The 24888-nt window shown below is 41.7% G+C and overlaps 1 protein-coding gene across 1 annotated transcript in view; it reads right to left on the reverse strand.

Annotated features, from left to right (window-relative positions):
* The window catches only part of CPNE4 (copine 4), a 225316-nt gene extending 202485 nt beyond the window's left edge, over window positions 1-22831 (reverse strand). Inside the window, exon 1 of the mRNA XM_041466406.1 lies at window positions 22757-22831. The gene's annotated coding sequence lies outside the window, so the exon portion shown is untranslated. The remainder of the gene's footprint in view (window positions 1-22756) is intronic.
* Between the last annotated feature and the right edge of the window lie 2057 nt (window positions 22832-24888).

Consider the following 24888-nt stretch of genomic DNA (forward strand, 5'->3'; position numbering starts at 1 on the left):
TCTATTAGAGGATGTCAAAATTACAGTTAAGGTACTTTGCTCCTGTATCTGCCTCTTGCCTCCTCTTAGGGTCACAGCACAAGGTGCACTGATGAATACCTCAATTCTGGTGGAAATTTGATGCAATCAGATTCAGCTGACTGCTATTTTCTTTTATTTCTTTAATTAAAGACAAGACTAACTGAAGAGTTAGGGAAAGCCCCAAACTATTGGTTGCCTAACTTCTCACTGACTGCTGGTGGATTTTTTTTTGTTGTTGTTGTTCTCTACTCTGTGTACTATACAATGCTTGTTGGATTCTGGCAGTCAAACTGCAGACTTTATTTTAGTTTCTACCTGTTGTTTTCTCACATGACACTTTTGCCATCTATCTTTCTTTATAAAAATACTCAAATTGAACTCTAGGGGCCCTATTTTTCCCAACTAGAAGTAGACTTTATCTCAACAGGAATAGTGGCACAGGATGTAAGGCCACAGAGGAGTGTAGCTGTAAAAGGTTTTTCATTACTTTTTTTTTTCTGTTCTTTTTCTTCCCGCTTAAGAAGTACTGCAAGCACATTGTAAAGTAGCAGCAATTTGGAATGCTTACTTAAAATAATTTCTTAAAATTCCTAATTCTTTTATAATTTCATTTTTCTATACATGAAATACGTTATAAAAGAGTCTAAGTTTTTAAGTAGAAAATCTCTTTGCAAAACAATCTCAACTTCATAGTATATCAAAAAAGGAAAATATTGAACTGTTATAAAACAAATATGAACAGCTTAGCATACCAAATAAGTCCAAGCCTGTGTTTGCTTCAATAGGAAGAGTATGTAACCTTTAGATGTACTTACTATGGATGCAATGACTTCATTGTCATTTCAAATTGTATCATAATTTCTGTCTTTTTAAAAGTATGTCCTTTGACTCGATGACAAATCATAGGCTCACTTCTAAACTTCAGTGATTCTGATGCAGAGTAACAAACTTGTACACCATGACCTATTCTGTCCTTAAGGCAAGGGCTGGGTGCAGGATCAGCACTTCAAGTTGCTGACTTTTACAGGGGGAGGGTAGTCTGTGCATGTTGAGTGCTACATTTGTTATACTGCATTCCCCTAGTTGAATAATATCTGGGTTTTGGTGTAATTAATGAGTCTCCCTGTTTTTCACAGGCTAAACCAGCCTTTTGCAGCTCTTGGGAGAAAATAAAGTGGCTGAATGAGAAGCTCAGTACACAGCACTGCTTAGGTATTAGACTAAGGAAGATCTGATGATATACTAACAATGATTTATAAGAAACCAGAAAAAGACATCTACTATGATTAATTTTCTCACCTCTAGCCATAGAAACATATTTGAGAGCTGATATCTCCAGTAACTATGTCTAGAGAAAATTGGATAAGATGATGGAAAAAAATCTCTCCTATAGATTACTAGTTTGTAAAGTGGTGAGAGATTTTTGGATATACATAAATGTATGTATCTATTTCCTCCCTGTATTCTGGGTGCTTTACTTCAGAAGGGTTTCTGCAACACTTCTCCACTCCTCTTGCTTTGCTGGTTACAGAAAGTCAAGTGTGACTACCTGAGAGTCAGCATTTTGTTTACAGGTCTGTGCCACACACACTACGGGGAAGACAGAAGTGCAAAAGGAATCTCTGTCAAAGGTTTCCAAAGCATCATGAAAACAAATGTGTTTAAATCAGGTCTTCTTGAGGGTGTGTTTTGGAGAGGGTGGGGAAGGGCACTAACTGCTTGTTCACTGTGTTATCTGTGGCAATAGTGTCCCATTTTAGACTTTTCCTGACCTGAATCTGTCATCTGCAAGGAAAGGCTGTTTAAAAGAGCATGGAGTCCAAAGAATGTTTTTCCCAGCCTCTCTTGTACATTATTTAATTCTCCTTTACAGAAATGGACGTAAGTAAAATATAAACAGTATGCAAACAGTAGTAGCTGAATTAATGTTATGACTGGTGGGTGTTTTAAAAAGAAAAAGCAGTTTTAGGAAGGGCTGTTTTTAATTTTCGAGATTATGGTTTGCCAGTTTTGGTGAGTATCCTAGACCCGTCAGATGCTGTTCACGAATCAGAAATGGAGATGGGAGAGCTGTTAAAAGGCCTAATTCTAAAAGACAGAATACATGCAAGATGAATTTTTAATGTCGAGGCAGGGCTCTGCTTCAGGTCACTGATGCTTACATGAAGGCTCATCGGTGTTGTGCACTGGAGGGAATTTGCTGGTGCCAGGAGCTCGCCGTGCATTTGTGCAGGAGGCTGCAGCAGGGAGCAGTGTGTTGGCTGTCACAGGCAGAGCTGGGCACACAGCTGCCCCCAGGGCTTTTCACTGGGCTATGTGGGACAGCCACTGGCACTCAGGGAAGTGCACAATGTGGGGTGTGTAAAGAACTGCGATTCAGCAATCCTGCAGCGAAACATGGTAACACATGAAGCGTAGGGCTTTGCTATTTATTTTAAAAAAACCCAAACCAACTAAATAAAAGGCAGAAATTACTCCTCCAAGTCTGAAAAATGTCCATGTTTCCTCACAATTATTTCTGTCTGCCTTCATCCCTGGTTCTTCCTTTGGCCTATGGTCCAGCAGGTCTGCTATTTCCCTTGTTCAGCAGAAGAGGTGGGTGCAAAAGACCAGTGGTTGTCCCTTGATGACTGTCAGCATGGAACATGAGTGCCCATTGCATGCCCAAAACCCCTTCCTGACCTCTGTGCAGTATTTGAATGGCACACTCTGAATGCCTCAAGTGCTGGTATCACACCTCTTCTCATTTAAGGCCTATCTAGATGATGATGATGGAATATTACATAACTAGTCCAGTAAATGTTGTTACTAATGCACTGTTCCTAATATTATGGAATTGCACTGCCTCTGGAATAACAATGCGGAGAATTGCTTCTAATTCCCACAGTAACACAATTTGCAATGTGGTCATACTTGAATTGATCTTTTTTTGGCTCTGGCAATGCACTGATTACTTTGCAACCTTTTTATCAGGGCATCTTGAATAGAAATTAGAAATGTGAAGTGGGGGATGTGAAAATGGGGGTATGAAAATACTGGTGTGAATACTTGAAAATGGTAGAGCAGAAGGAAGTTCCTAGAAAGTCCTAGTTTTGACCCTGTTTCCCTCCACAAGAGGTGCCAGTGTACCTCTGAAGTGCTGATGTGATGGGCATCTCAGCACACATAGTCCTTTTAAAAGAGAACAAGAATATTATCCTTGCTATTCAATCTATGTGCTTGCTTTCTCAGTTCAGGTTCAGGCACCTCTAACTCACTCATGCAAGTCCTTTTGATTAGTTAATTTATTGCCCTTATTGAATGTCATTCTGAAATTAAAAGGCTGGCACATGAAAGCCTCAACACAGGACCTTTGCAGGGCCTATTTGTTGAGCAGCCCAGTCCTTTTAATCAAGTTACTGAATTGCTCTGTTCCATCAGGCATGGTCTGGTCTCCTGAGCCTCAAGGAATTTGGATGCAGGAGGAGGTAAATGTTAAACCTATTCTAATTTAATGATCTATATTCAGAAAAGGGTAAAATTGCTATTTAGATAAGTAGATAATGAGAAACCAATTTTTAAAGGAATTACTAGGTCTGGAAATATGCATTGGCAATTTTTCATGGCAAATTGAAGTATTAAAGTAATGCACCTCTCAGGGATTTGACTTATATGGCTGATTTTACATCTCTGCTTTACTCTGTAGAATGGGGTAGAGTGCTGTGCAAAAGTCATCCCGGGAAGTTTATTTGTGGTACTATATAAGACAGCACTCTCAGGCCAACAGACTCTGCAATACAGAGGCTGTGCACCCTTCTGGAGGGGAAGGGGAACATCTTGTTTGGTACTGTGAAGAATGGAAAAAATTAATCCTGAAATTCCTAGACCAGATATAGAAGGGATGTCACCCCAGGACACTAGGATAAAAAAAAAAATTTAAAAAATCATTAGTATAACACACAAAAAAGACTGCAAAACACTATAAGGTCTCTGAGACTCCACTTCTGTTAACATCCTTTCATAGACTCATACTGAAAACTGACTGGATAATTGCTCACTGTGGCTAAAGTTATTGCTGTCATACAATACTGGGTGGGAAATACCCCTTGATTGAGAGGTCAAGTGGTAAACTTATATATGGTCTTTTCCAAAATGGAAGATCCAAAACTAAGAATCATCTTTTCAACATGTCACTTGAAGGATGTGTTTTATTCCTCACCATGGGTTTTAATCACCAGGGTCATTAAAAAAACATAACAACAACAAAAAAGCCTCAAACAGAAACCACCAATAGGACAGGGTGATTAGCTGAAGCTCTGTTGGGGAGACTGAATTTGAGTTTCTCAAGTCCTGTTCCATTAACCTATTATTCTCACTTCTTGCTGTAATTTAACTTTTTTAATAATATATTTCATGTATAGAAAAATGAAACTATGAAACAACTAGGAATTTTATGAAATTATTTGAAATAAGCATTCCAAATAGCTGCTGTTTTACAATGTAGTAAAGTATTAATTTATACTTTATAAGGGGGAAGATGAAGAGGGAAGAAATAAAAAGAAAAACCTTTTAAGCTATACTCCTATGTGGCATTAAATGCTATGCCACTGATTCCCGTTGAGATAAAAAAATTACTTTAAGCTGGGAAAATAGGACTCCTAGAGTTCAATTTGAGTATTTTATAAAGAAAGATGGCAAAAGCATCATGTGAGAATACAACAGGTAACAAATGAAATAAAATCTGCATTTTGAGCTGCGAACTGCAGTTTGGCTGCCAGAATTCAGCAAGGACAGTATACTACACAGAAACCCATCAGCAACTAGCAGTTTCTCAAGCCATGGTCCCAAACTGGCTTGGCTGGGCTTATTGGATGTTTTTTACAGAGATAAATCTCTTACATAGGTTTGCATGCTTGAAAATAGCTTTAAACTTGTTCAGCTGGACCCAGAATAGCAAGTTAATGCTACATTACTTGATAAGGGGAGATTCTTATTAAGCAGATCTTTCTAAAATAATCAAAGCTAGATGAGGCAGAACAATCAACACTGTGCCTTTGTCTACAATGAAAAGACTTTGCTGGGACACCAAATTTAAAAATTCCTCTCCCATGGTCATAACAGGTATAACATAAATCAAACCAGACTTGCTAGCAGAGTTTGGACCAACTTGAGCTTTTACACATTTTAACCTCTTGAGCCTGTATGGATGCAAGGTACATGAACTGGCAAAAAAAATCACAGGCTCTACCAAGATATCTTCTGTAGGTAGCTGTGCTACCTGTCCCTTCCCTATAGCTCTGATGATAAAAAGCACTCCCTAATCTCCTTCCAGCAAAGCCAGTGAGCTAACTCAAACCCACTCCCCCACGCAAAGCAGGTTAAATGAGTCTAACAGATATAGACTGAAGCAGACTAGAGTAATCTGACACATCAGTTCTGCTTGCAGACCTGTACAGAAACATGGTGCTGGTAGGTACCTGCAGATGACATCAGCTTCAAACAGTGCAAAAAACAAATAATGTTTTTGCAGCCAATGATTTTTAGTTGGAGTTAGTTTAGTCAGCCAAGTTAGAAGCTCAGAGCATAAGCAGGGAGACCCAGCTTGGCTCATCTGACTCACAGTAAGTTGTGAGCCCTCCTTGACTCAAAGTTTAGATCCTGGTATTGGTTACTTGAATCCTCTTCCTGTGCTTGGCAAGAGCTGATTAGGAGGAGGGTGGGAAGGGACTCACTGAAGTACAGGTAAATATTAGCTTTAATGGACAACTGTTGCAGCAAAAAGAAGAATCCTTGCACAAAGTCCCAAAATTATATTTTTGGTTTTGTCTCTTTAAAACACCCTCATTAAAAAAAAAAAAAAAAATTAAAAAAAAAATGCTAGGACACAACAGAGGAGTACCCAGTCTCAATTCTCAGACATCATCCACTACTGCAGGCACAATGTTTTTAAAATAGTATACAGTATTTGAAGTAAATGCCACACAGGCTAACTGTGTATTGCAACATGATTTAAGTCACTGTCTTCAGCATTGTTCTTTCTACGCATCCATCCGGCTGCCAGGATGGAAAATGCCAAAGCTCCAAAGACTATTGTTTATGACAATGGGAGTGTGAAAGTTTGCAGTTGTAATAACAAAAAACTCAAAAGAGAAGAAAATTGAAGACATCATTCCAAAAACCCCTTACACAAAAAAAATTTGACTGTCCCTTTATGCAGCTGACAAAGGAGCTTTCTTCTCTCCTTCCCTACTACCTCATAAAAAAAATTCATCTCAAAATATAATAAAGACTGAGAGGAGCAGGAAAAATAATTTTATGGATTTTTTTCTACATGCATTATACAGAGCAATTTTTAGCCTAGAAAGAGGTATTGCAGTTTACCTAAATTGACTCTTGAGGGTACTGTACTTAGAATGAATGTTTAATAGATGTTAGTTCAGCTGAAGTAGTAAATAGCTCATGGAAGAGAAATAGCTCTAAATCTCTCCGTAAACAGTAACTTTTCCACAAGGGCCCCTGCATGGGCAAAAAGAATACCTGCACTACTGATATATCACAAGCAACTATTTCTGCCTGTCATTTTATTTGTTTGAATAAAAATTAATCAAAACTTTGAGATCATGCTTTCTGCTCTTTTTGTCTACTACTCACAAAACACTGAAAAATGCCTTTTTAGCATTTTGTGTCAGCGTGTGTGCTGGACTGGAAGTCCAGACATCCCTCTTCTGGTGCCTCACTGACACAGGTCTCTTGTATGCTTACAGACAAATCCCATAACCCTTCTGCCCCCCAGTTCTCAGAGAGCAGAGCTGGAACAGCATTAGTTCCCTTCTTTACACAGATTTGAAAAGGCACAGCAGCAATGTTTGTGAGTCACTCATCATAGCACAGAGGAGCCACACTTATGCAATGGTTGTAGGAATTCAGGGGCTGGTTCAAAGTGTGACTTCAAAGGCAGTTTTTCTTTTTAATCTTCCCTTCCTCTTCTTCCTGTTTCAACCTTTCATATTGGCTCTTCCTTCCCAGGGGGTTAAAACCAGCTCCCAAATACACACCTCAGGTAAGCAAGACCATGACAGGGAGATGTGTCACCTGGCATTGCTGCCCAGATGTACCTCATGCCTAAGCCTTGCTTTCCCAGAATACCCTACAGGAACAAGAGCAAAAGAAGCTGAGAGTTATCACTTCCCTTGACAGCTGGCAACACCCTGCACAATAGCAAGAGGTTCCCAAACAAGTTGAATAGGACAGGGTAAGAGCTACCAAAAAAGTTTACACAGATAAACAACCCAATAACCCAGAGTTTCAGTCCCTCTGATACACAAAGTTATTAATCATTTCCACTCACTTTGCTAAATCCCTTCAAGTAAAAATTGAATAACAATTCTGTTCCTAACACTAGTGCTATTAATGCAGTTAACTGATGCTGCCTCAGTGTGCCCCTGCCAGTGATGTACTCCAAGAGCCCATGAAACCAGGCTGAAGCAGAGGCACTACACCTCCTCTCCCTGCTGCAGCCAGCTGCGCAGGGAATCCAGGCAGTTCTCTTGTCCTCTGGCCCAGCTCCAAGTACAAACATTTTAAAGAAAAAGGAAAGTTTCAATTTACCCACAGAAAGTCCTCTAACCACTGGCCCATGCACTTAAGGACCAGCAATCTTTGCTGTTGACTTTTAAGGCCACCTAAGTGTTCTGCTGCCATGAAAGCTACTTCAGAAAATAATTTTTTTTTTTTTCAGGAAAGGAATATTTAATTTGACCCTCCAAAATCTTAAAAAAAAAAAAATTCATCGTTCTTTCAAAATAACTAACAAGTTAGATGAAGATTTGTATCAGAACAAAGCAAGCAAGTATTTATGGTCACTTGGTTCAGTGGCCAATTAAAAATCAAATACTTTATTCGCCTGACCCTGCAAGCAAAGACAAATGCTTTTCTGACAAATGAAAGCCAGAAAGCATATCTGCTTCGATCCAGGTCAATGATTTTAGGAGTACAATTCTGGCTTCTTGTATCTGTCTAGTCCCTGAACATCTAAGCTGGGCTTGGGGTAGCCACATTCCTCTCACTTTTAAGCAAAGAGCAGGCTTGGGACCACTTGATGGACCTGAATAGACACAAGTCCCCAGAGCCTGAAGAGATGCATCCCAAAGTCCTGGGGGAACTAGATGATGTTGTTGCCAAGCCCATCTCCATGATACTTGAAAAGTCATGGCAGTCAGGTGAAGTTCCTGGTGACTGGAAAAAGGGAAACTACTTTTGCTTTTAAAAAGAGAAGAAAGAAAACTACCAGTGAACCTACCTCTGTGCCTGGGAATATCACAGACCAGACCCCCTTGAAGAAATGTACACATACAAGACAAAGAAGTGATCCAAGACAGCCAGCTCACCTCTACTGAGGTCAAATCACGCCTGACCAATCTTATGGCCTTCCATGATGAAGTGATGGCAACAGTCCACAAGGGAAGGCCAATCGTTGCAATCTACCTGGACTTCTCTAAAGCTTTTGGCACAGTCCTAAATGACATCCTTATCTTCAAACTGAAGAAACTTGGGTTTGAAGTATGGACTATTTTTTTGGATGAAGAAGTGGCTGGACTGATGCAGCTGGAGTTTCGGCCAATGGCTCTATGGCCAAGTGGAGGCTGATGGCAAGGGCTGCTCCTCAGGGCTCTGTCTTGGGATCTCAGCCCTACCACATCTTTATCAGTGACATAAACAGCAAGACTGAGTGCACCCTCAGCAAGTTTGGAGATGACACCAAGCAGAGTGGCACAAATGATGCAGAGAAAGAAAAAGATGGGATGCCATCCAGAAGGACCTGGACAAGCCTGAGAAGTGGACCCATGAGAACCTCATGGAGAAGTTCAACAAGCCAAGTTGTTCAGCCTGGAGAAAAGAAAGCTCTGTGGAGACCTAATTGTGGCCTTTCTGTACAGCAAGTTTTTACATGGGCAGATAGTGGTAGGACAAGGAGGACAGGTTTTTAAATAACCTAAATCTCTGCTCTTTCAGATATTAGGAAGAAATTTTCTGCTGTGAGGGTGGTGAGGCACTGGAGCAGGTTATCCAGAGAAACTGTGGATGCTCCATCCCTGGAAGAGTTCAAGACCAGGCTAGATGGGGACCTCAGTAATCTGACCTACTAGCTGATGTTCCTTCCCATGGAGAGGCTGGAACTAGGTTAAATCTAGCATCCCTTCCAACCCAAATTATTTTATGATCCTATGATAATTTTAAAATTAGAAAAATAAGAGTTATTACACAAATATGAAGTAATTAGAAGTTTTTTATCTTAATAAGGTTAAAGAAAACCATAAACTCCTTAAAGTCTGTTTTAGAAAAGCCTAACAGTAAGAGCTGAGTAGAACCAAGAGCTAGATATTTAATGAGTACTAAAAGACTGTCCTCTTTATCTCTGAATAAAACACAAAAATACTCAATTGAAAATTTTTATACATAATTTGTTTAAATAGAACACAAAAAAACCAGAACATTTTCAGATGTTTACATTTGATTTTGAGACACTGATCGCAACTTGCTTTTTCATTTCCACCACTAACAAGAAAACAAAATGACAAAACAATGTAAAATATTAAACTGTGTCACTGCAGTTTGTTTGGTTTGCTTTCTTTTCTCATCTTCTACCCAACTCAGTGTTGTTTAATGCTTTGTGAGTATTTTTTACGATGGAAAAAAACCCAGTAAAGTCACAAAACTGGGCTCTGCAAATGCTGTAATTCTGTAATAACAAATCCCTAGAGAAAAAACATACTAGAAAACAGTGCTTCCTGTCCCACTTTCCAGTTTCAAAGCATCCCAGAAGCATTAAATCCTTAAACCCCACACCCTACAAGAAAGAATTAATGAAGAAAACCCTCTTAGCATTTTTGCCTAACATTTCTTCTCCATGAGCTGTCATGAAAACATGGAGGGGCTAATGCTTGCAGCTGTTTCCTTGAGATTGTTTGGTTTGATTTTTAAGCATCTTTGCTTCTTACTTGCAACAGGGAAATGTTCTGATCATCTCCTTTCTGAAAAGTCCCCAAATCAGCGCTCTGAGACCCCACAGCCTTCCTTTGTGTTCCTTTAAAATGTGGGTGGTGACTAGTGCAGCACAGAGAGAGGGCCAAGTGACAGCTGGAGAAACCTATATTGCTAAATCATGGTCAAAGTTTATTTAATCTTCTCTCTTTAAAGTCTGAGTGCATCTCTGAAAACACACAGGGATGCTTGCAAGCATCAAATATGATCTAGTGAACTATTTAAAACTGGTATGGCCAGCCTTCCTTGTTGCCAGATCCTCACACAGCTCCAAGCATTGACCCACACCTCTTAAAGAGAAACCCCAGTAACAGAGATCATGCAACAGGAAGGGGATGACATGAGCTCTCATGAATCGCGCCCTGGTAACACAAGTGATTTCACCATGGCAGCTGTCACAAGGGGCCCTTTCAGATGTTCATCCTCTACATAAGCCCAACTGTACAGGCAAGTAGGGATTAACAGACAATTCCGGCAGGACTTCCTGCAAAGTGCTAGCAGCTCCATCCATCTCCACCCTTATCAACCAAAAAAGTTATCAACACCTTTCAGTTTCAAAATTTCCACCTCTCTGCTCCAAAGTTTCTGCTGCTCACGCACTGTTTCTTCTGCAGAGGAATCCTGGCAAGCCACTCTCTGTGGTGGGTGACAAACAAAGCAAACCAAATGTGACTGCCTCACTCTTTACAAGGCTCACAAGGCATTTTACACTGACAGCCTATGCATTTACCTTTTCCACAGAGGTCATCTTCTGTTTTCCTCCTAACACATGGCTAATAAGAGCATTTAACATCCATCACTGGCTCATTCATAAGCTTGTAGCTGCATATTAATTTTTCCTTCATTTCAACACAAGTGACATGACCTTCTACCTTATTTTCCACCTGCAAGTCCACTGGGTGTTCTCCATCTGCTTACAGCATCCATAATCAATTTAAAACAAATAAACAACAAATAAACACAAACAAAAAAACCAACACAAAATCTAGACTATAAAAATTCTTCACTAACAGAGCCAGGGATAGGTCACATGAAAACCACTTTAGAGAAGCCGAATTTGTGGTCTAATGTATATATCTTTACTAAGCCAGGGTAACCACAATCAATAACTGGTTATGTTCAACTGGAGTTTCTTGGCAACAGCTGCATGAAAAACGTTAGGGCTGCTCTCTCCTTTGTTTTCCCATATCTTTCAGTAACCACTGGTCACTGCCACTTCTACAGAACTTGCATGTTCTGCTGGAAACCTACACACTGGTAATTTGTGAAAATTTCTGGAGCACAGCTCATATTTTGTCGGTGAATTTAAGGAGATCGGTTACACTGCAAGTCAATTGCTGCATCCATCTTCCCTAATTGTCTTGAACTGCAGGAGAAATGGACCATTTCAAATTGATCAAATCCTCAACATTCTCTCTCTGCTATTTCATTCAACCCCAGCTTAGCCTCCAGTCACAGTTAAAAAACAGCACTCTTTAAAAAGATTCACATCAGACAATGGATGGTCACAAAGAAATGGATGCAACAGCGTGAAAGGATTATTCACCTGCTAATTTGGTGGTTAAACATAACTACTTCCATAATAAAACACCACCAAGTCACAAGCGCAAGTAAGGAAATTACCGCTGGGTACTCACTTTAGAGAATGATTACAGACTAACTGCCACAGTGAAAGGAATTATAGGAAGGAAGGTAGTAAAATTCAAGTCATGCAAAACTCTGCTTTATGCACATTACTACCATAAATTCCTACAGAATATCTTTATTTGGTTTCACTTGTAAAAGTCATGCTTCATCTTAAAGTTACATAGTACAAACAAGGTTTAGACCTTCTTAATGCCATGTAGGTAGTGTTTATGAAAGAAAAGTGTCAGGAACAGATTTATTCCAGTAAAAGAAGGACCAGCATAGTTTAATAGGACAGGAAAGCAAATCAATACATTAATATCATGAGTATCAAGGTGCAGAAATTAAAGATTTGTTTAAGGCAGGAAACAAACATCTTCACAGTAAAACTAGTTTGTTTTTGTGAGCACCAGTTAAACATTGGTTCAAAGCAAATCCATATCCATTGCAGATTAGAATAGCTAATTTTTAAATTTTCTCCAGTCAGCCCTTCTGAGAGTCGCTGCTTGCCTTCAAGTACAATTATCTGAGCAGTTAACTCCAAACAGTTTAAAGGATGCTGCTTCAAAAGAGGCTTTAGAGAACTTCAAAACAAATGGAATCTGATATTCTGACTCTTTTTAAACAAACCAACCAAATCCATTTACTTAGGTGACAAATCAACCCCTAATTAGGGAAACACCTGGAAAGAACACTGCCATAAGAAATTTCAACTGGATACAAGAATCCCTGCAAATTTTTGGTTTGCTACAGCAGGAAGTAAAGATCATGGATGGGGAAAAGTCATTCTTCAGTATCACATCCTAATGAAAAAGAATTTTAGTGTGCATACAGTCTTGTCATCAAATTGGTCGATTGCTTTGAAAAACAAAGCTAGCAGAAATAATCCTGCAACAACTTCTGCAACTTGATGCTCTCAAACTGAACACTTCACAAAAAAACAACCAAGCCACAACCAAAATAAAACAACAAATCACACAATCCCCCTGTTCCCACCACATACAACCACCACCACTCCAGTGCATTAAATAATCCTTAACAAAGCAGAAAGCAGAGGATGGCTGATGTGCCAGTCACTTTGATAGCACCTGATGGATGCTTATGCCACCATGTCTGAAGCTTTAAGTGGTATCTCTTTGAGGAAGCTGTCCCTCTTCATAAAGAGTAGTGGGAAATCAGTCACATCACACTTTACACACCTCCTGCAGCAAGAGGGGTGAGTGACACTTTCCCAAGGTGTCAAACTAGCACTTGATTAGCAAGTCATAGAAGCCATTTCAAGTTGTCAAATATCTAAATTGCAACAGCAAATAGATCAAAAAAGCATTAATAAATAGACAATTTACAAAACAGGACCATTACCAGCTGCACACTATCAGAACTCTCAGTTCAAGGAAAAAACCAACATCAAAACCAACCCCAAAAAAACCCCATTATTTTCACAGTTTGTTAACTCATGTGATTTTCTGTCAGAAACATGTTGCCTTCCTTCATGTACTGCATAGACATTAACAACTAATATTAACAATTTAAGAAAGCCACATCTCCAGTGTAGGAAGGATCAAATAAATCTGATAGCCTACTTTCTGGAAGTTTGCATAAAATCATCAAGGATGTGGCTGAAATACCATTTGTCACAAAACTGAATTAACTGTATCTGAAAACCTAACAGTAGATACTCTCTGCTCTTCAAACTTTCAACTGAATGAAATCTCAATTATTTCAGCATTTTTTCTGTTGCACTACTGTTCCAATGAGAAAGTTTTTCCCAGTGTTTGACCTTATTTTCCACTGTAGATTACAGAAGTTCCAAGTCTGTAAGCTTACAAATGCAAGACAAAATTCAGTTTCTTTCCTGATAGTCTCTTCCTTTCCTGACATTCAAGGAATAATTCTAGCTCCAGTAAATGCAATATAAGTTTTGCTTTGCATTTTAAGAAAGTGAGAACTTTACTAGTTGTTTTTTCATTAAAAACACACTTGTAATGTTTGATCCTTCTATCCCTTGGGAAATACCAGAAGTATCATCCTGTCTCTTCATAAAACTTGTTCTTATTTTTAACTTCCTTCTAATTTTACCGACTGCACCAGCCTTTCCTGTATATAACATAGCAGGCACATGTCCTGATTCTCACCCTCAGTCCATCGCTCCTTTACAACTCCTGTCAACATCTTGAGCTTTACCTTCTCTATTTCCTCTTTTTTATAGTTTTTGGACTTTTTTTTTAGAAATATAGAATAACTTATGTTGAAAAAGACCTTTAAGGTCATTGAGTCCAACAGTTAATCTAGTCCACCACTAAACCATGTCCTTAAGTGACACATCTATGAATCTCTTAAATACTTCCAGGAGTGGTGGTGCCACCAGTTCCCTGGGCAGCCTGTTCCATAACCTTTGATAACTTTTTCAGTGAGGAAATTTTTCCTAATATTTAACATAAACCTTTCCTGGCACAAAAATAAAAGAGTTTTCCTGACCATAGGCAATCCACATCAGCACCACTTGTCTCTGTCTAGGATCAGGCAAAGAGCCAATTACAAACCACATTAGTGTCAGAAACACATACAAAATCCCACTGACAGGTAAAAGTCCAGCACAGAGAAGGCTTAAGTTACAAGGCTTCCCCAGCCAACATCCAGTTATTTTGAAAGTAGTTCAAATAACCTTGCAGCTACTATTCACTGTGTGTTCTCCTAAGGGAATTGGCACAGCATAGCTCATACTGATTTCACACCTCAGCTTTGTGTGAATCCTCCTTCTAGAGGTTCAGCTATCTGTGATTCAAGGCCTAGTTTTGACACAGCAGAACTGCATAACCTTGAATGAAACTTCTAAGGAAACTGCCAGCTTGCAAGAAAGCTGTGCAACAATACTCAGACTAGAGCCATGATAGACAGGAATGGTAAATCTGCAGCTAGACATAAGATCCTTAAAAGATCCTAGGCTGTTAACAAAAAAACCAAACAAAACCAAACAAAACCAAACAAAAAAAAATCCCTCCAAAAAAAAGCAAAAGCAAAAACCAACAAACAACCAAAACCAAAAATGACCCACAAAAAGCTGTGGAAAAAACCCAGGAACACTGAGAATCAGCCCATCCAAGGCACAATAGAAGTGAACTTTCCCCAATACCGATGACTGCCAGGCCAGCAATGGTGCCGGGATGAGTGTGGACACACCTGGAGATCTGGGGTCCTCAGTGAAAGAACAATATGTGCATACTGGAGAGACACCAGCAAAGGGCCACAAGGATAATGAAGGGATGGGAGAATCTCACATAAGAGGAAGGAGAACCAGGACTGTTCAGCCTTGGGAACAGAAGGATCAGGGGAGAAATTACGAACATACACAAATGCTTGAAGAGAGGGCACACAGAGCACGTAGCTGGCCTCTTTCCAGTCGTGCCCAGATGTGATGGGCACAACATGAAACACAGTGGTTCTTTCTGAGGATCAGGAAACACTTTTTGCACTGTGAGAGTGACCAAGCACTGGCACAAGTTGCCCAGGGAAGTTGGAGTTTCCCTCCCTGGAGACATTCAGAAACCACCCAGACCCAGTTCTGAGTGACCGGCTCTAAGGGGCCATGCTTGAAAAGGGGAATTGGACCAAATGACTTCCAGAGGTGCCTTCCAACCTCGGCTGTCCTGTGAGGTGGTGAAGCAAGTGTATTATAAGAGATATGTCAGCGCTTTGCCTGGTTGCTAGTCACCTACCACACTTCTCAGTAAATAACAGTTTTAAAATTATGTGCATCTTGTTTTCATAGTCTGTTTGTGCACACACTCTTTTTTCACTTTGTGAACAAAGTGGCTAAGGGAACACTACAGCTAAATGTGTTAGTTTCCCCCCACAGGGGGGGGTTGACAGGAGCTCCCATCTAACAGAATCCACACTGCCAACCAAATTCACTGAATAGTTAAAAAAATTCTATGCTTATGAATGCACTGATGAAATCAGAACGGTCATACATAAAAGTCCCCATAAATCAGACATTTTAGCTTTGAGTGCAAAAACTGAAATATCATTTCCCTTACTAGCCCATGGAAAACATTTACAAATGAATCACCTGAAGAGTACTTTTCCAATTAACTTATCCTTGCAATCTATTTTATTTAATGTTGCAGTTTTTATTACAAACTGTTTTGAGTTGATGGGGAAGCATTGCATCAGCTCATTCAGGTATCTCTTCCTTGAGTCCCCAGTTGAACATAATACATAAATAGGACTATTAAAATTCAAATCACACAAAAAAATTTTTTTGTATAATCAGTGACTTTCATCTCATTATTTGCACTTAAAATAATTACAGAAGCAAGACTATATTTAATTCAATACTAAGGGATAATCTCATAAAAATATTTAAATATTTTCGTGCCTTTTTGTGTATACCGTATTTTAAATCAGCCATTTATTACAAGTCTATGTTCAGAGATGAAGTATTAGTCTCCTGTTTCTAATTATAAGCTGCTTCTGACATTTCAAACTGCAGTTACAACCTGCACATAATGAACATTTTTTCTGCCTCATCTCCCAGTCCTTGATAGGGAAAGATACAAAAGTATCTGATCAAGTGAAGAAAAAGTGACTTTCTAACATAGTTCACCAATTTCTTCATTTCTGACTACTCTGCAGTCCTAACCCTGTTTTTTTCTTACAGAAGACAAGATTTTGATGGATGGGAAAAGGAAGGATTGATACTGTCATTTTTCCTATAAGTTGCACATTATCTTTTAAGATATAAAATAAAAACTAACAGAAATATTTATTTGGAATCTCTAGTAAAGTTAGCATGACTGCTTAAGTCACAAAGAGAGGCAAAATTAAAATTACAGATAGTCAGGCAACACTTAACTTAGATGAAGAGCCAAAAGAACTTTTCCTAAATTTGGTGAAAATTACAGGTGCCTTAAAGGTTTCTGCTTGATCTTTCTTAACTTGACTGTGGCCACCTCCAGCATACACTGTCATCCCCAACATAAAGAGCTGACATTGTATTTTATACATCTCCAAAATCATACACACAAAAAATTTAAAATAAAGCTTTAGTACAGCAATTTTTTTTTCAGTTTTTCTACGCAAGTGAAGCTGGGCCTCAGCCCAGATCTTTAATGTAAGCTTAAAACTGAAAGCTTTCTGGAAGTTTAAAAAGAACATCCTCAAGCAGTTACAAGCTGTCTGCAATCCCTCAGAGGACTGCAGACAGAGGACTGGACCCTTCTTAAAACAATCTCACAGGCAGGCTATTACAATTTTCTATTTTCCCTTCCCTCACTCTTCTCCTTCACCTACACACTCATTCCAAATAAATAACTTCATGGATTTTTACAGATTTTCTTTTCTTCCTCCTTTCTTTGATCACTATAAAAGATGAGTCTGCCTGGCCAAATGGCTGGCAAGATCCCCAAGCCATTTTCTATATTTTCAGTGAACTCTAATGATCCCCATAAAACTTGCACCATAAATTAAAAGTAAAAGCATCTGCTTTTATCAACATATGATGTACCAGGGCACCATTTGCACCAGGAGTATACAAATGATGTGAAACTCTATCAACTCACAAATGCAATGGTAACAGCAGCAGCAATTAGTGTAAAGCCAAATAAGAAACAGCTGTCTACATTACTTAGCACACTGTTAGCTGCAGGTTATCCATTTGTCCACATTTCTGAGCATTTTACTGGCAATGACTTCAAAGTGCCAGTCACAGTCCTCACATAATGGTACACTTATTACATTACTGCAGATATTGTACAAGATATTTTTAATTCAACAAGCCAGTTCTGTATTTTTCATGATACTCAGTTGATTTTGGCAGAGTTCTTCTGGATGGCAACTAACATTAGCAATCCTAGTCCTTCACTTTATGCTGAGCCAGAGTGGCAAGCATTACTAAAGACAACAATCTTGCCAGAAGGCTCTGCACAACGTAATACAAAAGGAGAAACTTTCTCAAGTAAACAGTCAAAAAAGAGTCAGAAATTAATTCTGACACTGCCCCTGTCCGAGCTGCACCTCACAGACAAATTATTGGCTTTTTCCACCTGTGAGAAGGGTGCCTTGCCCTCTCCAGATGCACAGTGAACGTCTACCTTGCTGCCTGATGACTGACAATCTGAGTAACTTTTAGTGATTAATTCACAGAAGGAAATTACAGAAGGCAGTAGGTTAGAAAATCATGGATTAATTGCCCAAGCAGTTCACCAGCTCAGTCTTTTCTTACTTAGGGCTCACCTGCTTTCCATTTGTCCCCTGTTCAACTAAAGGGAATCTTACTCGGTACTTCTCCAACTCTCTGTGACAGCCACTGACTTCCAGGCTTTGCTGAGCCGCTTTGCAGTCACCAGCAAATAATGCTGTGGGTATTCCCCCGGTGTCAATCACACAATATTGACAAGAAATCAGAAATCAAAGTCACACAGCCAGGAATCACTGCTTTAGCCATAAAAGGTTGGTCTACCCAAGTATCCTCTTCGTGCCCCACCCCGAGGTGCTTCTTGCACTGCCTTCAGTCAGGCTACCAAAGAAGCTGGCAGACATTTCACTTCCAGCTTTGGAGAGCCTGGGCTGGCAAAGTAGGAAAGGTTAGTGGAAACAATAGGGCGGAGGGAGGGCAGCGAGCTAAGTTAGGAGAGAAATCTCCTTCTACTCAGACCAACTCCTACACAGAACGAGACTCACAATGAAAGAAAGGGCTTTGATGTCACAGGACACCACAGTATGACCCAGGTAAAGCAGGCGACCGCTGCGAACGGGAGGGAGCGCAGGATGCGCCTCAACAGGGGAGCGGAACAAGTGGCTCGGGATGCGCATCCCGCAGGGAGGATGCCCCTCACCGGGGGAGCGGAAGGAGTGGCTCGGGATGCGCGTCCCGCCTCGCACACCCTCCGGCACCCCAGGTGTCTCGGGATGCGCCGGGATCCCCGCACACCCTCCGGCATCCCAGGCGTCTCGGGATGCGCGTCCCGCCTGGCACACCCTCCAGCATCCTGGGTGTCTCGGGATGCGCCGGGATCCCCGCGAGCTCCGCCGGTCCTCGGGCGCCCCCCGGCGGCTCCGCCCCGCCCGCCGGGACTGGAGCGCCGGGAGCGCCCGGACCCCCGGCCCCGCTCCCGGATCCCCGGCCCCGCTCCCCGCCCGCAGCGTCACTGCCGCCCGCGGAGGTGGCGGGTGCGTTAATGGGACCAAGACCGGGTGGGTACCGGGACTTCCATACTTAGCGCTGGTCTCGCGTATGGAATCAGTTAACGGGGACTGACACAGAAACGTCATTATTGGGTAAATCCCACCGTTTCTGCAGGCGGAGCTGCCAAGGCAGTTTGCTTAGACACACCCTTCACATAATCATTTTCTTAAGGAAATAAATGGGAATTGGGTTTTACTGCATCAGTTTTCACTCAGCATTTAAGTATCCGAGAGAAAGGGAAAGTACTGGTAAAATTTCCCAGTAAAGCGACTGACAATGTAAAATTTCCATTCCTGTCTGTAGAATGTACAGTCCCACTCCTGGTTAATTTTTGCTGTCCGGATGGTATCCAAGCACCTGCCCTGAAATTCACTCCAAGTGCAGCACTCAGCCACAGCAGATGCTAGAGGTTTAGTATTTCTGCACCCTCACAGCTGTGATTCAGCAAAGCATTCCAGCTTATTCACCAAAAACACTTGGGCATGTGCTAGTTTTCAAGCATGCAAGTAGCTCCCCTCACGTCTGTGTAGCTTTTTTCTAGGCCACAAATGCCACTTTCAGACCTACCTTTCCCTGAGAATCCAGGCTGTTTGAGGACTGCACACCACTTGGAAGAAGAATGTGTCCTGAGTCAAAGCTAGATGGCAACTTCACAGCTGTGTAGCATTTGCAGCATGAAAAGGCAAGCAGGAGCAAATTAACACAACTTCATTTGCTTAAAGACAGCAACTACAGATTAATGGGAGACAACATGAGGGTCTTTAGCAACTCAAATGTGAATATAAACTGAATAAAAACCTCTCTCTACCAACAACTAGCATCATTGGCAACTGCACCAAGCAAAGGACGCTTCAGTTCCAAGGGCAGAGAAAAGCAGAACTCCTCAGACCAGCTACTTTGCAGGTTTGTCTGTCAGGCATCTTGCAAAAAGACTGAAAATACTTAGCCGCCCTAAAGTTTTACACTCCAGGTTTTAGGAGAAAAAACAGACTTACACTTTTGAGTCACAAATGCTTAAACCTCAAGTTACCATGTTCTCATCAGCCTTGGCATAGCTCTTTGTAGGCATGTATCCTTCATCCTCCAGTCAGAGCTTCCTCCTTACCTAAAGTCACCTTTCCAATCAGAAACTAACATCCACTACAGTGGATGATATTAAATTTTAGATTGAATATTTATGCAAAGTGTTGCTGACTAATGGTTGCACAGGAACCATAATGCTGACCACTGACTATCTCACATTCAAATTTCACCATTCTAACCATCCATTAATAGAGCCTTGTTTTTGCATGGAGTCTAATAGAGGATTTTAAACCATCAAAACAATAAACCCAGGAAAAGGGAAGCTATGACAGCATGATAAACTACCAGTGCCTACCAAATACCATGTGCATGCAAAGCGATAGAAAGGAATGTAATAGAAAAACACTTCAGACTTTGAATGTTGTCAGCCAACCATTGAATGCAATACCTAGAAAGAGCTGCTCAAATAATCTATAGCAAACAAGGCAGACAAGCCAGATCGAACTGCCAGTCTAGACCTTTTTCAATCTGGTCTCAATGTTTTGCTCTTTCAAACTCAGCAAGGCACTTAATCTCTTCATATCCATGACACTTTTTAGCCCACCTCGTAAAGGCAAATCAACAATTGTGATATATAAGTGATAGCTGCCATAGACAAGTCTCCTTTAAACCAGGCCTGAACACAGAACACCACAATGTGCACCCCATTTAGATTCTCTGTGTATGGAGAGCTCCAGGCTTTGGCACACTGCTAAGAGGACAGTTTTTCTGTTCAACTTGCAAATATCCAATCTCTTGAGCAGAATTAGTTCACCATAATTCACCTTACTTCAGCGCTTCAAACTGGGGTATATTTAAGCACTCTACTTTAGAAAAATCTCTGCCCAAAGATTAGGAGATGGACAGTTAAGCATGACAGCTCAGCTGCATGCTGGCCACTGAGCTCCACAAACTGATAATGCTCTTCACATGCATATTAAGGATCTCCTTTTGAATGTTATTAACAGCTTTCTTGAATACTTTTAACTTCGGTGATACACAATTTGTTTTCCATCCCCTCAGCTCTGGGAAGCTGCTCATTGCACCCCCTGAGTTTTTTTCCACAGTCTTATCCTTAAAGATATTAGGTATCCAACCTCCAACGAGGTTAGCAATACCAACACATGTATTTGCAGACACTGAATTTACATGCAATGAATTCATACTGGATTGTGGTCTCAGTTTGGGAACACCAGTACTGAACACCAAAGCTAACAGAGCTATGCCCTGCTTCAGAAACACTCCCTATTTGTTTAAATGGAAGTGCAATTGTCCCAAACATAGCAAATACGCCTGCTGCACTAAACACTATTTTAAGGCTATTTGAAGCTTTCCAGTAATGTGCATTTGAACTCCACAGACCACAGTACAATGCTTTTTTCTCATTTGAATAGCTAGATCAATCAGACCTATGCCACCTGAAATTTCAAGGAATGAAGAACAAACTAAGAAAGTTTCTATTTTATTCTACCTACTTTCCTGCCTTAAAAAAAAAAAAAAAAAAAAAAAAAAAAAGCAATTTCACATAAACTCTTGCAGTTGCAGCAAGAAGAAAAGTTCCACAAAAAGTGACTGGATTCTGTAAACTGCTTACTGTCAGGTATTTCGGCAGTATAGAAAAAACAGAACAGCAGTAACTGAATAGTCAGCTCACATGTGTGGAAATTGAAACCTCCAAGCTATTCTGGGAGCAATGCTCTGTTTTCTGTAACATTTCTGCATAATCACACCAGAAAGCATGTTCTTTGCTGGAGGAACTATGATTACATGCATGTCTGTACACCTTCTGCTACAGCTGAGTCCCTGGTTATTAAAAAGAGCATCTGAGGCTCAACTGCAACACAAGCGAAATAAAACACGTTCAGGATGAAAGAGTTAACCTGGCACTGCCAGCAAAACACATGGAGCATTTCTCAATTGCAATTGCTATCTCTCCAAAGGATGTCACCAGCTCCCTTGTTTACCCAACACGTTTACTCTTCTTTAAGGCAGGTAAAAGAGTCCTCCCCCTGCCTTGTACAGGTCGAGTGGAGAGGGCTTAAAGCAGAGAAATGGAACAAATTTGACTTGAAAGTACTTCAGCTGGACCAGTGAAAACAAGATCCAGTTGCAAAGTTACCTAACTGCGCCCGTACTGCACAACTATAGCCAGTTGTGTAACAAACCTCAGGACAATTTTACAGCTCTTAATCAGGCAAAACTCCCCGCTGATTTCCACGAGGGAGCTCTAATCAATCAAAAGGTCTGTGAACTGATTCCGGTTTTCTCCTTTTTAATGAAAAGGTTTATTTTGAGCTATGAGAACATCAGATTATATGAACTCGGCAAATCCATAGCGCTCACTTTATCGGCATAAGGAATTCGTCCTGACCAACTGTATTTGGTAGGAAAAAAAAGTAACAACACCTGAACTGACATAGAATAATTTCACAAATAACGGACCTGTTCTCCTGACAGCTAAAAGAAAAGATGGAATAGACAGAGGGAGATCCGCAGCTCTTTAATTAAACACCATCCCCTTTGGGCGAATGGGGAAGACCAACGTCCCCGCCCGTGTTCCTCCCTGAAGTTGCCGCTCCCCGCGGCAGCCGGAAAGAGAATCCCCCCGCGATGAGCCCGCAAGTGAGCGACGGGGATTCCGCGACCATCCCGAAACCGCGCAGGGAAGACCCTGCCGGAGCGGCGGCACCGAGGGTCGGGGGGAGGCGGCCGGGATGCGAGGGGTCCGCTCCACGTGCGCTGCCTCCGCGCCCGCACGCCGCCCGGGGCGACAGAGCCCGGCGTGCCCGTCCCGCCGCCGTCCGCTCCCCGAGTCCCCTCAGGTGCACCGCCCGCCCCTACCTGCCCGCCGGCGGCAGCAGCGACCAGCCCCCTTCTGCCGCGCCGGGTCCCTGTCAGCGGTCGACGGGAGAGCAGGAGCGCTGTCCCGCCGGCAGGGCAAGCCCCATGTGAAGAGGAGCGAGGGAGCCCAGCGGCTCCACCAGCGCGGCCGAGGGGAGGGGACGCGGGGAGGAGGCGGGAGGGCGGGACGCGCCCGGCGCTGCCCCCGCGCGGAGCCGCCCCGGCCCCGGCCGNCTGGGCACGCTCCGGGCTCCTCTGCCATCCCTGCGGGAGCGGCGGGCACCGACGGGCACTGGGCACGCTCCGGGCTCCTCTGCCATCCCTGCGGGAGCGGCGGGCACCGACGGGCACTGGGCACGCTCCGGGCTCCCTTGCACCTCCTCTGCCATCCCTGCGGGGAGCCCCGAGCTCTTCTCGGGAGCCCCTTCAGCACACCCGATGCAGTTTTCTTGTACCGCTGAGGGGCCGCCAGTGGATAAGTCCAAGCGGTGTTTCCAGTGAGTTAAACACTGCGGTAAATTCGGGCTGTAACTTTCACATGCCGGCAGAATGGAAAATGCATCGAGGCCTATAAGGTAAAGAGGCAGCAGTGCCAGCCCGAGAGAGTCAAACAAGCTTCGATGGCTGCTGTGGAACCATTGCTTCTCCTGGCATCGGGGCTCTTGCTGACTCTGCAGTGCCTGCCTAAACTGCCTAACAGGGAGAAGGGATAGGATGGCCCCAACTAAGGGAAAAGAGAGTTCTTACAGTTAAAACACAGCACAGGGACTTGGGATATCAGGATTCACTGTTTGACTTTGACCACCCATGGCAGCCACTCAGTTCTTGATCTACCAAGCAGCTGTGGTGACGCTGAAGTGAGTTTTTGTTAAAAGTTTGGCTGGCTTCCCAGAAATCCTCAGATTATGCAGGGAATTGGATTCATGCTTGTCAGTTAAACAAGTGCCCAAATATTTGCAGAATATGGCATCTTTGTGCCGTAGCTCCCCATCTCTATTATCAAATCTCCCTCCTTACCTCACGAGAATCCAATGAAGACCTATCTGAGGCACAATGATTTCAGTGACAGAGCTCCCAAAGCATATCCACTAAGAGATAGATGGTGCAGTTTCATCCCATTCTCCTCTAAACAGGCATAAAGATATAAACACAAAGTATTTTGAAAAGAAGGTATCTCCAGGGATGCAATTTTTTCAGGAAAGAAAAGGAGTGAGAGACAGAAACAAGTCAGTGTGAGCTGTGAATTTGATGGCAGGTTTTGCTGAGCTGGCAAACCCTGGACTACCCCTCCTGACACTGTGAGGTGTGAAACACAGAACAGGCAGGCAAACACATTTGCTAGCCCAAACCAGGAACACACATCACAAGCCTTCCAAATTAAAAATTTTAAGAGACACCTCTTGGGATATAGCTGAAGTGCCCTGTCAGAACACCATGACTCTCTAATTAGAGACTTCAACATGATACTGGTGCAAATGTTAAAACTATACACAGTAAACCTGATCTTTTTTTCACATTGCTGATAAAGTGCAACAAAAAGCAGCATTTTACTGAGGATATTATGTAAAAAATCCTGCTGATCAGTAATTTGTTCACAGCATTAAAATCAAAAGTCATTCTATTTATGTACTCATGGAAATAAACTTATATTACTTTTATGGTACAGTGAGAACTATACATCTAAACTCATTTAAATATAATAAACATTATGATTTCCCTTGTCTTTTCTGCCTACTTCTTCTCTGTTACTGTTTTGTAAAGCTGTGATTTTTTTTTCCCTTATGTACCAGTACTTAATAACATAACCATAAAGGTAATCAAGTTTTCCAGGAAGCCAAGATTTCCCTTAATTTTACTTGGATCTCACAAGTCTTTTAGCTTAATAGCAGCAGGACCATATTGCACAGATATGCATAGGTGAAGCCTCCAGGGAAAATCTGTGAATTAATACAAAGGCAGGTTGTGCTGTCCCAGAATAACTGCTGGGCGAGGCTGCTTGGCTCGCAGGCTCTGCATGCTGTGTCATGGCTGGGAGCTGTGACAGCACCCTGGCACTGCTTCCTGCTAGTGGGACACAGCCTCTTGCACACCAGGATGCTGGATGTTGTGCTCAGCTCTCTAGAAAACAGCCA

The sequence above is a fragment of the Pyrgilauda ruficollis genome, unplaced genomic scaffold, assembly GCF_017590135.1.
Source record: "Pyrgilauda ruficollis isolate IOZ18807 unplaced genomic scaffold, ASM1759013v1 scaffold2, whole genome shotgun sequence".
Lineage (NCBI taxonomy): Eukaryota > Metazoa > Chordata > Aves > Passeriformes > Passeridae > Pyrgilauda > Pyrgilauda ruficollis.